Raw genomic sequence first — 15,468 nt, 5'->3', positions numbered from 1 at the left:
ATATATATAGAGCCAACACACTATATATGACATATAGCTGAAAACAAAGGAACAAGCCAGTGTGTATAGGCTAAACAGTGAAAAATATTTTATTGTTGAAAAGCATGTGAACACACACCAAAGATGCCATGCATCAGAATTCATAAAAACATTTAAAAAGTGTAAGCATACACATCAAAGCTAACCATGTGGATCAAAGCCCATCCCAGAGATCCACAAACGGCCACAAGTGAAAAAGCAGTTAAAGACAACCCCCTATACCAGTGGTGGCGAACCTATGGCACGGGTGGCACTCTGAGCCCATCCGGTGGGCACTCAGGCCATCGCCCCAATTTCACCAAACAGGACCAGATCCACCAAATCTTCCTGCAGTCCCAAGCAACTTAAGGGATGCTCCTCAAAGTGCTACTTTAAAGCAACACTTCACTGGCTGTTTGAAACTGCAGGAGAAGCAAGAAGGTGTTGACAGAACTGCGTTGTCTTTGGTGGTCATCCTGCTGGACCCACTATTCTTCCTGGATAGAAGCAACAATGATAGTCTGAATTTGCCCTCCTTCTCTCAACTGCATTGGTGGCCTTAGGAGAACCAATACAATTGAATGATGTTGAAGAACAGGTAGCAATAAGTTACTACTTGAAATGCCATGTTGGCACTTCATGGTAAATAAGTGGATTTTGGTTGTAGTTTGGGCACTCAGTCTCTGAAAGGTTTGCCATCACTGCCCTACACCATGTAAGCATCAACCGATAGCAGTAGTGCAATGCAGTCCTGGAAACCATAAACACAGTGGATGACATATACTGTTATAGGTCTATAAGCTCCTACGTAACAGTGCAAGTAAACAAATGTAAAAGATAAATCAATACGGGTAGTGGAGCCCCTCTGAATAAAAAAAACAGGACCAAATCAATGCAGCAAAAGCTGTTCAGTGAAAAATACTTAGTAGGGGGGAAAAAGGTTAGGTCTATGACTTGCGGCCGGAGGGACCCCACGCGTTACGTCGCAGTCATGCGACTTCCTCAGGGTTCAGTGCCTCCAGTCGAGTGAAGCCTACCTTTAAGGTCCCGGGAGGTCACTCGCCTCCAATCTCGTGTGCCTGTTAAATGCCAGCACCTGTGAGCGCCGCAACACACTATGCTGGTCCGCTTAAATTATTGCGATATTTGTGAAAGTTTGCGCATGCGCGGTGGTACGAAGTGCTCAACCATCAAGCATGAACTTTCATTCACCCAGTATATTGCGCACGTGAATTATTGGTGAAGTCTAAATGCCCAAGGCTCCACATGTTGATTACATCTTGCGCTTGCGCTCTTGTACAGAAAATAATTCACAGTTAACTAAGTGGTTTCCAAAGCCCCAGAACTAATCAGTTGTAAAAAAGGAGAAATGTCTAAAATATAAACACATATTTTTAGTGATTCAAAGTGCACATATTAATAAGGGATACAATGAATATGTGAAACATAGGGGAATGAAGAATTTGTGTAAAGTAAAAAATATATTTTGGTTATATATGGTAAATAAAAATAAATATAGAAATACATCAAACACAAAACTAGCAACTATGTCATGAGTACGTATCCAAGAATCCAGAGGCGAGATTGGTAAGGCGAGTGATCAACCCGGGGGAAGGAAGGCGGCTCCAAAGGTAGAAATCCCGAATAAAAATCCGGCAATTAAAAATAATGCAAGACATAAATGACTAATAGTCGTTACATAGATGTAGATCACTAAGTTAATAAACATTCAAGGTATATAGAATACGGTCTATGTGTCTGGCATTGAACTGTAACCAGAAGTAATGAACCAAAGGGAAGGTTACAATGTTGCTCATAGCTAAATGCTTATGTGCGGGTTATCTAGGAACCGGTATTGACAGCTGGAAAACAAAAGCGAAAGTGACGAGTCGCAATAAAGTATACCATAACAACGATCGATGCTGTAACCTTATGCGTATGCGCAAGTTACAAGGACACAAAAACTCATGTTACCCAATATGTCACCATGGCGACGATCAACGCTGAACCCCCATGTGCGGATGATAAAGACCAAAAGGCCACACAGGAGAGGATATCACAAGTATATCCGCGGAAAATAAACAAGAAAAGATTTAAATATAACAAATAATATTGAGTTTACAAGGGTGAGTATAACCAGCCATAAAGTGCTTTAGTGATTACAAGGAATACATTAAAAATAGAAGTGGCATGATGGCGGTGAACTATGGAATTATGCGCATGTGTTAATAGTTGAAAAACAATTATAAAAACTGAAAACACTAATATAACCCCAAGAAGTTAACAACAAGAAAGTTCAGTGAACAATTAGTGCATAAAGATATCCAACCATACATAAGTGATAACAGGAGTCAAAAAAACTGATTTTATTCATAAAAACCATATAAAAGGATAGTAGCATGCATGCTAAAAAATAAATGTGCAATTCAGAGTATGTGTGCAAGAAAATCATGTTGAATGAATGCATAAGCCACACCACAGGTGGCAGTTCCGTGTACAGTAACGGCGCCCGTTAGTCAACACATAAAGTGGCTAGTGATATAAACAGGGGTACTAAAGACCACCCCAGATGTATAGCAGCTAGAAGTAACTCCCAAGGGTGGGGGGAGGAAGGGTACAAAAATAAGGATTAATGGGAGACATACAATATGGTTACCAAGGCAACTGCCGGCTAATGGCCGGCAACAACCAACCCGGTCTGAACTATAAACTAGTAGACTGAGTAATAATCTCAGGTTAGAAATGTCAAATGATGGGTAACCAAACATAGAATGTAATAATAATTAAACATGAATATAGGTAAGAGGCACCCACAGAGAATTATTAGACTGACTATTGAGACCAGAGGCAGAACAAGAATGTATCTATACACACCTCAATAAGCGCCAAACAGTACACTCACAGTCCAAGTTTGAAAAGCAACTTGAAGAGGACTCCAATAATGGAGATGGATTCCTCATGTTGAGGGCGATGTGGCTCAGTGTTGCAGCCAATGGGGTCCTTATGATCCATTTTAGGTCCATAGCTGAGGGGACAGATACTGCCAATACACAGTGTGGGGTTTGGAGTAACTTAACATCAAAGGTAGAAACTTCTGGACCTTACAGGCGACTTTTGTGGTGCTGAGCGCCAAAACAATAATGTAGGAGCTTATAGCAATCCAAAAGAAACGGCTCTATTCAGCTTTAAAACTATTACAAGAACAAAAATAACAAACAGCTTAGCCTCTACATAGGGCACTACCTCACTTCTTGAACCCTAGCTACCTCCTAGGTTCAAGGAACACTGCTGGGGTTCCTCCTCAGCGCTCTGACGCTCAGTGAGCTCAACCGAACAATGTCCTTACTGGATTCCAGTCCTCTTGGGACCGACCACCTGTCTGTCTCCAACTGGTCCCAAGTCCTCCTGCTGACTGCAGGACATACAGCACTGGCTTGCTGTGATCGCTCTCCATCTGGAGTTGGCCAGGGATGGGTGTGGTCAAGGTCCTTTTCAACCCTGGTTGTGGGTGGCTCTCCAGCGCCCCCTAGGTTCACACTCTAACAACAGGTAAGTCTGAAAAATCTATAAGATACAAAAGAGGATCCCGAGGTCCTGCCTTCCCGAGGACCTGCCTTCCCTGAGTCCGGTTTCCTGCTTCCCTACCTTGGCTGCCACCGGGGGCCTAGTCACACACCTGGTGGCACCTAGCCGCAGCAAGACCATCCCGCTTTGCAGCGGGTTCCGATGAAGACCAGGGGCCATTTAGACTACGGTCCCGGGTTGCGGCTAGTACAATGGTCCCCCGTGGTGGTCCAGGGAGTCCACAGGCTCTAGACCAAAGAGACTCTCCCACATCCCCGTGTGTGACAGACATTGGAAAAGTACTGCAAAAAAAAAAAAAAAAAAAACACTAAAAAAGGAGAAGCAAGAATGCCAAAAAAAATATTTACTATTAATTAATCCCAATATTATATTTAATTGCATTCAAATAAGACAAAAAAGGGTGTTAAAACCTATAAAAAATTTCCAAAGTATTACATCTAGCGGTGGGTAGTGAATATCCCTGCAGCCAATCTATGAGCACCTAAAATAGGCCCGAAATTGTTTACAAACCAGCAACAAAAAATAAAACTTTCAATAACTTCTTAGGAAGCTGTACAAATCTGTATGCAGTTAGTTAACCCAATTGACTGTTACTAGGGTGAGGTTTGCTTTTGGGATAGGATTTACTCTCCCAAAATAAATTGTGTATCTTATTGATAATAGTTGTTACAAATAGGCAAATCTGATTTAGTGTTACCAGTTATTCCCTAGTCATGTTATCTTACGTATTTGAAGCAGATTTCAATGCTTGTATTATCTAATATATAAAGCTGGATGTTTGTGTGTGTGTGTATGTATGTCTGCTAAAGAAATCTGTACCATCATGTTAACAGCCACCAAATTTTGCACATTCACTCTCTGTGACTCAGGGAACATCATAGACCAAGTTTCCAAAATGCACTTATTAGCCACCATATATATGAGCCATTGTCTGGTGCTGCTGTGGCAGTTGGAAGCTGAGCCGTGATTGGTTGCTGCTCTGCCACAGGTAATTACATGAGCTCTGAGCTTTAATTGGTTACTATAGGCAATGAGTATAAGACATGCAACATCCCCCACCGGGGCCTAGCCTTTTCTTGGGGCCTGGAGACAGCCTGGGCCCGCAGTACCTGAGTGGCTGGCGGTTGCGGCCTAAGCACGCTAGTGTCACGGGGCTTGGTATGGGGAACCGGAGGGCTGTCCTACAGCCTGGCAGGTCTCCAGCAAGGTGGTGTTGGCAAGAAATGATGAGGGAGAGGCTGCTATAGCGGATCTCCCTGGGGCAACCCTTTGGTGTCTAGAGTATGAGTCTCTGTGTGGTGGACAGGGTGCCCGTGATGGTGGCAGCTGTAGTAGCAGGGACCAGACGGAGGCAGAGGTTGAACAAAAACAACTTACAGTTCTTTATTGGAACCGACAGGAACTTCAGCAACGTGCCTTTAACAGAGTGATGGAGTACTGAGATGCTTTTGGAGGAAGCCACAGGAGGTAGTTCTCCAGCCTGGATGCAGAGGGCAGGCTGGGAGGTAGCTGTGTCCTAATAGGAAACTTCAGCTCGTCCTGGAGTGCTTCAGGTATCACCCTTGAAGGTAGGATGATACCCCTTTCCTCACTATGCTAGCTAATCTATCAGCTCCACTCTTCAGAGACAGGGGCAAAGCTCTTCCTGCTCTTATCTGGTATGCTGGCTGACTACTAGATCTCTAGCTGGTGTCCTGCAGACCCTCAGGTCTGACCAGGACTGGTCTCTTCTCCCTTCTGGGAGAGACTGCTCTCCTCCCTCTCCTGAGAGAGACTTCTCTAGAACATTCCTGGCCAGGGGTTTTATTATCTCCCCTTGGTCAGGTGGTGGCTGCTCCTCCAATCACATCTCAGCTTACAGAGGACAGGATATAATAAAAGACATTAGCTGATAGGTCTATACACATCTTGCATCATACACAAAGTTAACTTTTGCCTTGCCAGGCAGGATTAACCACTGCAATGTCCCCTGTGTGATGTGGTGACATGCTATGGGGCTTATTCGCAAGCACTCCTTCGCCATTGCATCGGCGAGGGTGTTGCATACCCCCGGGGCAATTGAAAGAGCCGCCCTCGGCTCGACTACAGATGGTTTGAGGGCGCAGAGGTGGATAGGGGCACTTCTGGGAAGTGCAGGCTATGTGAGGTGTAGGGACAAACCGCCCATGGTCCTGGAGACAGGCACCTGGGTTGGTGTCGGACTAAGACAAAACATGTAAGTGCTTGACAGTTGGTCGCTGACGCCATTAAACCGAACTGTACAGTAGGAAAGGTGTGGTGTCATGTCCTGTAATCCACTCCTTGCACCAAGGCCTGTATATTTGTTATATAAACACTTCTTCCCTGGCGACAAATATATAATGTGTATATCTGCATTGCATTAGCATATGCGACACGAGTACCTCCTGACTGACATCCTTACCCATAGTATGAGTGGCATCCAGGTGCTAACTCTGTAACACCCCCGGTCCCCGAAGGACCCACAGTTTACGGACTACCCCCATGTGCAAACCTCGGTTTGGGGATTAAGGTAGCGGTCAGTGTTTCACAGAAAGACGGTCCGACACAGCCACACTACAACCTGTAAAGCCTATGAAAGGGTTAATGCAGACTACTGGCATATATTCTGACAGTGTGCAAACAGGTTAACTCACATTGGCTTAGGAGCCCAATGGGTACACATCTTGAACGTTACAGATAGATAGGCTACTCAGGGTAGCAGGATAAAATGTCTCTTTACCTGAAAAGGAAAAGGCATAAAAGTGCAAGCATAATGTCCGTACCTAAAAGGAAGGCATTAAGTGCAATATAATAAGTAGTCAATAGCAATAGCAACTTTTCCTTGGAGTTGGCAAAAGTCTCACAGAAGGTCTTTAATGGCAAAGTCTATCTTCTGGGAAAAGTGCAATAAAGATGCAAAGGGTCTCCTCTATGTGTAGAGGGACAGAGTCCTTTGGTAGGAATCTCTGCTGTGGCAGAGGAAGGGGTGCTATCATAGCACAAGACAGTAGAAAATCTCTTGACTGAGATAAATAAGGGTAAGAGTCTCAGGACAGTTTCTGGCTCTTTAGGGAAAAGAGGAATAGATACACATATATACACACATTGTACAGTACCTGAAGTGGGCTACAGCCCTTCAGGGGTTACTCTGCATCGCTGGGTTCAACAGAGACAGGATCTGCACTCTGCAGGGAATCCTGTGCATCCTCAGCGGGAGTAGGTGCCGGCTGGGGACACCCGGTGGCAGTAGCGGGCACTGCAGGTTCAACAGCAGCCTCCGGACCTTCAGGGGGAGGAGCGCTGTCGCCCGGGATGTCTGCTGCTCCAGACGGGGGCTCAACTGAGCCAGGGACCACGGAGGGGTCCAGAAATAAATAAATGGGAACCTGCGGCAGCGCCGCGGCTCCTTCCAGCTCCGGTTCTTCTGGAGCCGGGTCGTCACCCCATTGGTAACTGGCAAGGGGAGATGTGGGCCTCGTCGGAACCTCCGGACAAGGTTCACTAGCCGGGGTGTCTTCTCCCACGGAAGAACTGCGGGATCTGGCAACGCTCCCGGCAGGGGAGACGGTGGGGGTGGCGCCCTGGATCATCCCCGGCCCATGGATGGCAATGGGACCCGTACTCACGATCACCGTGGATGGAGCATTCACGTGGGTCACCGCCCGGGGACTCGCAGCCGAGGAAGAAGAGGTGTTGGGGCGTCGTTGTTCTGAGACAGCGCCTCGGAGTTGCCGGCGGAAGGCCTTACCTCGGCCTCGAGGCTGCGGAGGTGCCGGTGCTGGAGTAGGTCTCTCTGGTGCAGGTCCTGGTCTCGCAGATGGTCAGGCAGGTGCCGGAACTGGAGCAGGAACAGCCGGAGGGTCAGGAACCACATCAGCAGGTTCGGCAGGCTGGTCGGCAGGAGCAGTGGGCCTCGGTGCAGGTCGCACGGCAGCAGTAGGCCCAGGCGCTGGCTCTACAGGAGTCGGGGCCTCCCCACGTGGCGCCACCACGTGGGCCCGCAGCACCAGCATGGTAGCCGGGAGAGGCACTAGGAACCGCTCGGGTAGTGCTTGGCGCTCCGTCACCGACTCGAGGTACATCCTCGTGACGAAGGCTCGGGTCAGTCCACGATGCAGCCGGTGCCCAGCGAAGGGCCTCCGGACCGGCTGAGCAGAGACCACAATCATGGTCTCCAGAACTTCTAGGAACTCCGGTTGTTCCACGGAGGGGAATGGCCGAGGACCCCACATGGTGTCGACCTCACTGTACCAGGTCCACACTCGTTCTGGCGTTTCGTTGAGGCGGGGCAGGAAGTCCGCTTCGTGCCAGAGGGAGGAGTCCAAGTCCTTCCCGCCAAGAGCTGTGGCGGGCTCAAATTTTTCCTGCGCCACAGGAGGCGGGGTTCGCGCCCTTCGCGCGTGGGTGGAGCTTGGTGTGTCGTCTGGGTTTCCCGCCAGTGAAGGTTTTGGCGGGCTGGAATTACTTGCTGCGCCACAGTTTCTGAGGTAAATCTTCAGGCGCGGCAGCGCCGGATGTAGCAGAGCTGGTACAGTTCTTGCAGGGATTAACCTCTTGAGTGCTGGAGCGGCGCTCGACAGCACGTGGCAGCATTAACACAGTTCAATCCAGAAACACACAATCACTTGGGCCCAAACCCGGATGGCAGCAGGGTTAGGCAGCACAGTCTTTAATAAAGGATAGTCTTTAGTGCCAGAATAAGGCACAGAAGTATATATCCTGTTCGTGACGCCACTTGCAACATCCCCCACCGGGGCCTAGCCTTTTCTTGGGGCCTGGAGACAGCCTGGGCCCGCAGTACCTGAGTGGCTGGCGGTTGCGGCCTAAGCACGCTAGTGTCACGGGGCTTGGTATGGGGAACCGGAGGGCTGTCCTACAGCCTGGCAGGTCTCCAGCAAGGTGGTGTTGGCAAGAAATGATGAGGGAGAGGCTGCTATAGCGGATCTCCCTGGGGCAACCCTTTGGTGTCTAGAGTATGAGTCTCTGTGTGGTGGACAGGGTGCCCGTTATGGTGGCAGCTGTAGTAGCAGGGACCAGACGGAGGCAGAGGTTGAACAAAAACAACTTACAGTTCTTTATTGGAACCGACAGGAACTTCAGCAACGTGCCTTTAACAGAGTGATGGAGTACTGAGATGCTTTTGGAGGAAGCCACAGGAGGTAGTTCTCCAGCCTGGATGCAGAGGGCAGGCTGGGAGGTAGCTGTGTCCTAATAGGAAACTTCAGCTCGTCCTGGAGTGCTTCAGGTATCACCCTTGAAGGTAGGATGATACCCCTTTCCTCACTATACTAGCTAATCTATCAGCTCCACTCTTCAGAGACAGGGGCAAAGCTCTTCCTGCTCTTATCTGGTATGCTGGCTGACTACTAGATCTCTAGCTGGTGTCCTGCAGACCCTCAGGTCTGACCAGGACTGGTCTCTTCTCCCTTCTGGGAGAGACTGCTCTCCTCTCTCTCCTGAGAGAGACTTCTCTAGAACATTCCTGGCCAGGGGTTTTATTATCTCCCCTTGGTCAGGTGGTGGCTGCTCCTCCAATCACATCTCAGCTTACAGAGGACAGGATATAATACAAGACATTAGCTGATAGGTCTATACACATCTTGCATCATACACAAAGTTAACTTTTGCCTTGCCAGGCAGGATTAACCACTGCAATGTCCCCTGTGTGATGTGGTGACATGCTATGGGGCTTATTCGCAAGCACTACTTCGCCATTGCATCGGCGAGGGTGTTGCAGACACTTATGTGTGAGGTAAGATTGATAGAGACACAGAGATAGGGGGAGATTGATCAGAAGTGTCTGAAGTAAAACTGTTCCAGTTGCCCATGAAAACCAATCAGAGATCAGTTGTAATTTTATAAACAGCTGTGCAAAAATGAAACTTGAGCTCTGATTGGTTGCCATGGCCAACTAGAGCAGTTTTGCTGTCAGAAACTTCTGTTAAATCTCTCCATAGACAAAGTGACTATCAGAGTCACTGGAATGAGAGTGCCGTGACAGACAGTCACTGGAATGAGAGTGCCGTGACAGACAGTCACTGGAATGAGAGTGCCGTGACAGACAGTCACTGGAATGAGAGTGCCGTGACAGACAGTCACTGGAATCAGACTGCCGTGACAGACAGTCACTGCAATGAGAGTGCCCGAGACAGACAGTCACTGCAATGAGAATGCCCGAGATAGACAGACACTGGTGATCTGGGGGATTTCTGAGTGATGTACCCCCAGTGAGGACCAATTACGCAAAAAGATTTCAGTGGTTGATATTCTCTAAATCATTCTGTAATTTTCAGCCAGTAAAACATGCTGAGTGAACATATATATTTATAGATTATGGCAAAATATTTCTCACCTACCCAACCAGTTTCCTCCTGTATTTTCCCTGAATTCTGAGTTCTATCTGAACTGTTTGTTGCATGGAGATTTGTGGCATACTATAAGCAAGGAAAGAAAACTTCTTACCATCATGGTCTAAAATGGCCTTCAGGACACAGCATTTTCCATGCTCAACTTCTAAAAGACACACCTTTTTTATTATTCTGACCTGGGTATATGAGGGCTTGTTTTTAGTGGTGTAGGGGTTCACTCAAATGGTAGCCTTTAGAGAAGCGCCAGGCAGCAGTCTTTCAGGTGAACAAAAGAGGTGTCTTTATTTAGACATAAAAATAACAGGCAAAAGGGCTTGCTCCAGCCGGCAAAACAAAATGCATAGTCCATATGATAAATCTCAGTCCATGTTATCAAGCACAGTTCACATTCACAGACACAGTACCGTACTTCACCCTCCTGGGTTAGGAACACCTTTTCAGTCCTCAGGGTGAAGACACACATGGCGTTTTTGGGCCGTTTTTGGGCCATTTTTACTAAGTGCGTTTTCAGATCGTTAAAAACGCATGCGTTAAAAAACGCATCCGTTTTTTAAAAACGCATCCGTTTTTTGAAAACGCATGCGTTTTTGTCCGTTTTTCATTGCGCAATTTCGGAAAAACGGACAAAAACGCATGCGTTTTCAAAAAACGCATGCGTTTTTAAAAAACGGATGCGTTTTTTAACGCATGCGTTTTTAACGATCTGAAAACGCACTTAGTAAAAACGGCCCAAAAACGGCCCAAAAACGGCCCAAAAACGCCATGTGTGTCTTCACCCTCAGACTTCCCCACACAGCAAGGCTCAGCTCTGGCTCTGCTATTCCCTGTGTTCCACTCAGCTACACACAGGTAGGGAACCACCCACCCTTCTCCTGACACAGGTGGCTTTACATAGGGCTGCAAGCCCTGGCCTGGAACGTGGGAGCAGCCATCCCACCCAGCACTGTGACTGCTCCAGAAAAGACCTGTCCCGGATCAGCTGCATTGCAGCTATGCTAAAATAACAAAAGTGTCAGTGGCCGAACGCCGCTGACAACAGCAATACTGGTTTTTACTTCACCGAGGCCAGGCACCACGGTGACACGTATCTACCATCCACCACAACACCTTGTGCCTTTCTACAGTGGTAAGAGTTGTATTTTCCAATGGGTTCATTTTTAGGACAAAAATAGCATGATAGCATTATAGCAATAATAGAAATGTATTAACTCTTTACTGCATAGTATAAAAAACATGATGAAATTAGGTTAGTACATTAGTATGCTAGGAATCTAAGTTAGTATGATTAACCCCTTAAGGACGGAGGGTTTTTCGCCTCATTTCTCGCTCTCCAACTTCAAAAATCCATAACTTTTTCATTTTTCCGTGTACAGACCTGTGTGAGGGCTTATTTTGTGCGTAACAAATTTTACTTTCCCGTAATGTTATTTATTTTAACATGCCGTGTACTGCGAAGCTGAAAAAAAATTCCAAATGTGGAAAAATTGAAAAAAAAACGCACGTGCGTCACGTTCTTGTGGGCTCAGTTTTTACGACTTTCACTCTTCGCTCCAAATAACACGCCTACTTTATTCTTTGGTTCGGTGCGATCGCGGTGATACCAAATTTATACAGGTTTTATTGTGTTTTAATACATTTTCAAAAATTAAACGAATGTGTACAAAAAAGAAAAAATTTTTTTTGCCATCTTCTGACGCTAATAACTTTTTCATACTTTGGCGCACGGAGATGTGTGAGGGGTCATTTTTTGCGAAATGAGGCGACGTTTTCATTGCTTCCATTTTGAGGTCTGTGCGACATTTTGATCATTTTTTATTTCATTTTTTATGTTATGTAAAAAGGTGTAAAAGTCGCATTTCGGACATTTGGGCGCCATTTCCCGCCTCGGAGGTCACCGCCGGCCGTAACCGTTTTTATATTTTGATAGATCGGGCATTTTGGGACGCGGCGATACCTAATATGTCTGTGATTTTTACTGTTTGTTATGTTTTATATCCGTTCTAGGGAAAGGGGGGTGATTTGAACTTTTAATATTTTATTAATTTTTTTTATTTTTTAAACTTTTTTTTTTTTTTTTTTTTCACTATCTTTTAGACCATCTAGGGTACATTAACCCTAGATGGTCAGATCGCTGCTACCATATACTGCAATACTTCTGTATTGCAATATATGGCATTTTTGCAGCACATTCATTACAATGAGCCACTGGCTCATTGTAACGAATCTGCAGCTGCCAGATAGCCTCGTGTCAAAAGAAGACACGAGGCTACCATGGCAACCGATCGCCGCCCCCCGATGACGTTCGGGGGCGTGGCGATCGAAAAAAAGATGGCGGCGCCCGCGCGCCGCCGTCTTTTAAACGCCGCCGGCGACTTTGCCGGCGGCGTTTAGGGGGTTAATAGCCGCGATCGGTGCAAGCACCGACCGCGGTTATTAGCGGTGGGGGGTTTGTGCAAAATGCAAAAACCCCCACCTCTGTATGAAGAGGACTCAGCCCGTGAGCCCTCTTCATACATTCCTTACACCTCTGCGCCGTAGAGCTACGGCGCAGAGCGTTAAGGGGTTAAGGATATACCAAATGTACTAAACAGATTTACTTACCGTATATTTTGCTGCTACTACTACTACTAGCAAAAAGAAACCTTTCTAATGAGAACTCATTTTTATTCCTCAATCAAAAGCATTATTAGGGTTTACTTATTCCACAAAAAGATAATGTTTGATTGGTACTATTTTTTGGGTACATCTGACTTTTTGATCTCTTTATTACATTTTCTGAGAAAGTCTGAAGCACTAAAATTGCATTTTTAATTTTATTTTTACACCCTCCTTAATTTGGTTTTTTTAATATCTTTTATTTTTAATATACTAAATAGTTAGTTATGATGAAAGAGCAATTTGGGGTTTTTTTGTTTCAATATTTATATATATAAAGTACAGACCAAAAAATGTGCAAATACCTTGTCATTCAAAGAGTTTTCTGTAGAGTGTTTTCTGCTATACAAATTCACACTGAAGGCATCAAAACTATGAATTAACACATGTGGAATTATATACTTAAAAGTGTGAAACAACTGAAAATATGTCTTATATTTTAGGTTCTTGAAAGTAGCTACCTTTTGCTTTGATTACTGCTATGCACACTCTTGGCATTCTCTTGATGAGCTTCAAGAGGTAGTCACCTGAAATGGTTTTCACATCACAGGTGTGTTCTCTCATGTTTAATAAGTGGGATTTCTTGCCTTATAAATGGGGTTGAGACCATCAGCTGTGTTCTGTAGAAGTCAGGTGGATACACAGCTGATGTGTAGAATGTGTATTATGGCTAGAAAAAAGTAGAAAAAGTAAAGAAAAAAGAATGGCCATCATTAATTTAAGAAATGAAGGTCAGTAAGTCCAAAAAATTGAAAAAATCTGCAAACTTTGAAAGTGTCCCCAAGTACAGCTGCAAAAACCATCAAGCGCTACAAAGAAACTAGCTCACATGAGGACCGCCCCAGGAAAGGAAGGCCAGAATCACGTCAGCTGTGGAGGATAAGTTGATCGAGTCACCAGCCTCAGAAATCGTAGGTTAACAGCAGCTCAGATAAGAGATCAGGTCAATGCCACACAGAGTCCTAGCAGCAGACACATCTCTACAACAACTGGTAAGAAAAGACTGTGTGCAGGAGGCTTTATGGTAAAATATCTGCTAGGAAACCACTACTATGGACAGGCAACAAGCAAAAGAGACTTGTTTGGGCTAAAGAACACAAGGAATGGACATTAGAGCAGTGCAAATCTGTGCTTTGGTCTGATGAGTCCACATTTGAGATCATTGGTTCTAACCCCCGTGTCTTTGTGCGATGCAGAAAAGGTGAATGAATGGACTCTACATGCCTGGTTCCCAATGTGAAACATGGAGGAGGAGTGATGGTGTGGGGTGCTTTGCTGGTGACACTGTTGGGGATTTATTCAAAATTGAAGGTATACTGAACCAGCATGGTTACTACGGCATCTTGCAGTGGCATGCTATTCCATCCGGTTTGTGTTTAGTTGGACCATCATTCATTTTTCAACAGGACAATGACCCCAAACACACTTCCAGGCTGTGTAAGGGCTCTTTGATCAAGAAGGGGAGTGGTGGGGTGCTATGCCAGATGGCCTACACAGTCACCAGACCTGAACCCAATCAAGATGGTTTGGGGTGAGCTGGACCCCGCAGAGTGCAGGCAAAAGGGCAAACAAGTGCTAAGCATTTATGGGAACTACTTCAAGACTGTTGGAAGACCATTTCAGGTGACTACCTCTTGAAACTAATCAAGAGAATTCCAAGAGTGTGCAAAGCAGTAATCAAAGCAAAAGGTGGCTACTTTGAAGAACCTAGAATATAAGGCATATTTTCATTTGTTTCACGCTTTTTTGTTAAGTATATAATCCCACATGTTTTAATTCATAGTTTTGATGCCTTTAGTGTGACCTACAGTTTTTATAGTCATGAAAATACAGAAAACTTTTTGTCTGTACTGTATATATATTTTTTTAAACTTGACATTTTTTTTATGTCCCACTAAGGGACTTACATATGTAATACCTTAATCACTGGTATAATACAAAGTAATACAGAAGTACTGCAGTATATTGTATTGTGTTTTTCACTGAGACTCTTTGTGGGATGGGTCCAATAGGCTTCCGTAGTTGGCAGACGGGGTTTGCGTTGGGAGGGCCAACAGAAGATACCCTGGTACCTCTATCAAGCTTGATCGGCGCAGGTAATCATAGTTTATAAGTTTGGAAAAAGTCCTTCAAGCCCAAACTATAAAATGCCTGGCTCTGGTCACTAAAATGAAGTTTATCGTCCACCAATCCAAGTCTTTTTCTGCTGAAAGTTTACCATGTTATTTACTGTTAAGAACATAATTCGAATTTCCGTAGTATTAAAGATGAAAGGAAGCGGCACTCACCAAGTGAATCTTCTTTTATTAAAAAACCATGGGCAGCCGGCTAGAGGAAGCGCAGGACTGCGCGAAACGGGCCGTCGCCGTGAGTGATGCCTTGTTATACCTCCCTGCCCATGGTTGTTTGATAAAAGAAGATTCACTTGGTGAGTGCCGCTTCCTTTCCTCTTTAATACTACGTTGATTTATGACTCTGGCAGCCAGCTGAGCACCGCCGTTGTATTTTAACTACACCCAGTCACAGGTTATATGTGCCCTTGCCTTATAACTCTTTGGACACGGGATTGGTAGTGTCGGCATCTTCCTGGGAAAGTGTGAACACCATCTCAATTTTCTGTTGAGAAGTAATTCAAATTTCCATTGCCTTGTATCTACACTAAAGCTTTCAGGTATTTCCCCACTCATTACTCCAGCTTCCACAAATCCCTCTTTACAAAGTTTTGTCCATGAAAGAAAGTTATCAAATTATAACCCCCTAGTGATGTTTACACAATAAACTTAATTTTAGCCCCTTACTTTTTTACTGAGTTTTATTGCTGTTTTAGCTCCTTTAACTCAGT

The sequence above is a fragment of the Engystomops pustulosus genome, chromosome 7 (genome assembly GCF_040894005.1).
Source record: "Engystomops pustulosus chromosome 7, aEngPut4.maternal, whole genome shotgun sequence".
In the NCBI taxonomy this organism is placed as follows: Eukaryota; Metazoa; Chordata; class Amphibia; order Anura; family Leptodactylidae; genus Engystomops; species Engystomops pustulosus.
The sequence above is the reverse complement of the archived record's forward strand: the minus strand, read 5'-3'. Positions refer to the sequence as shown.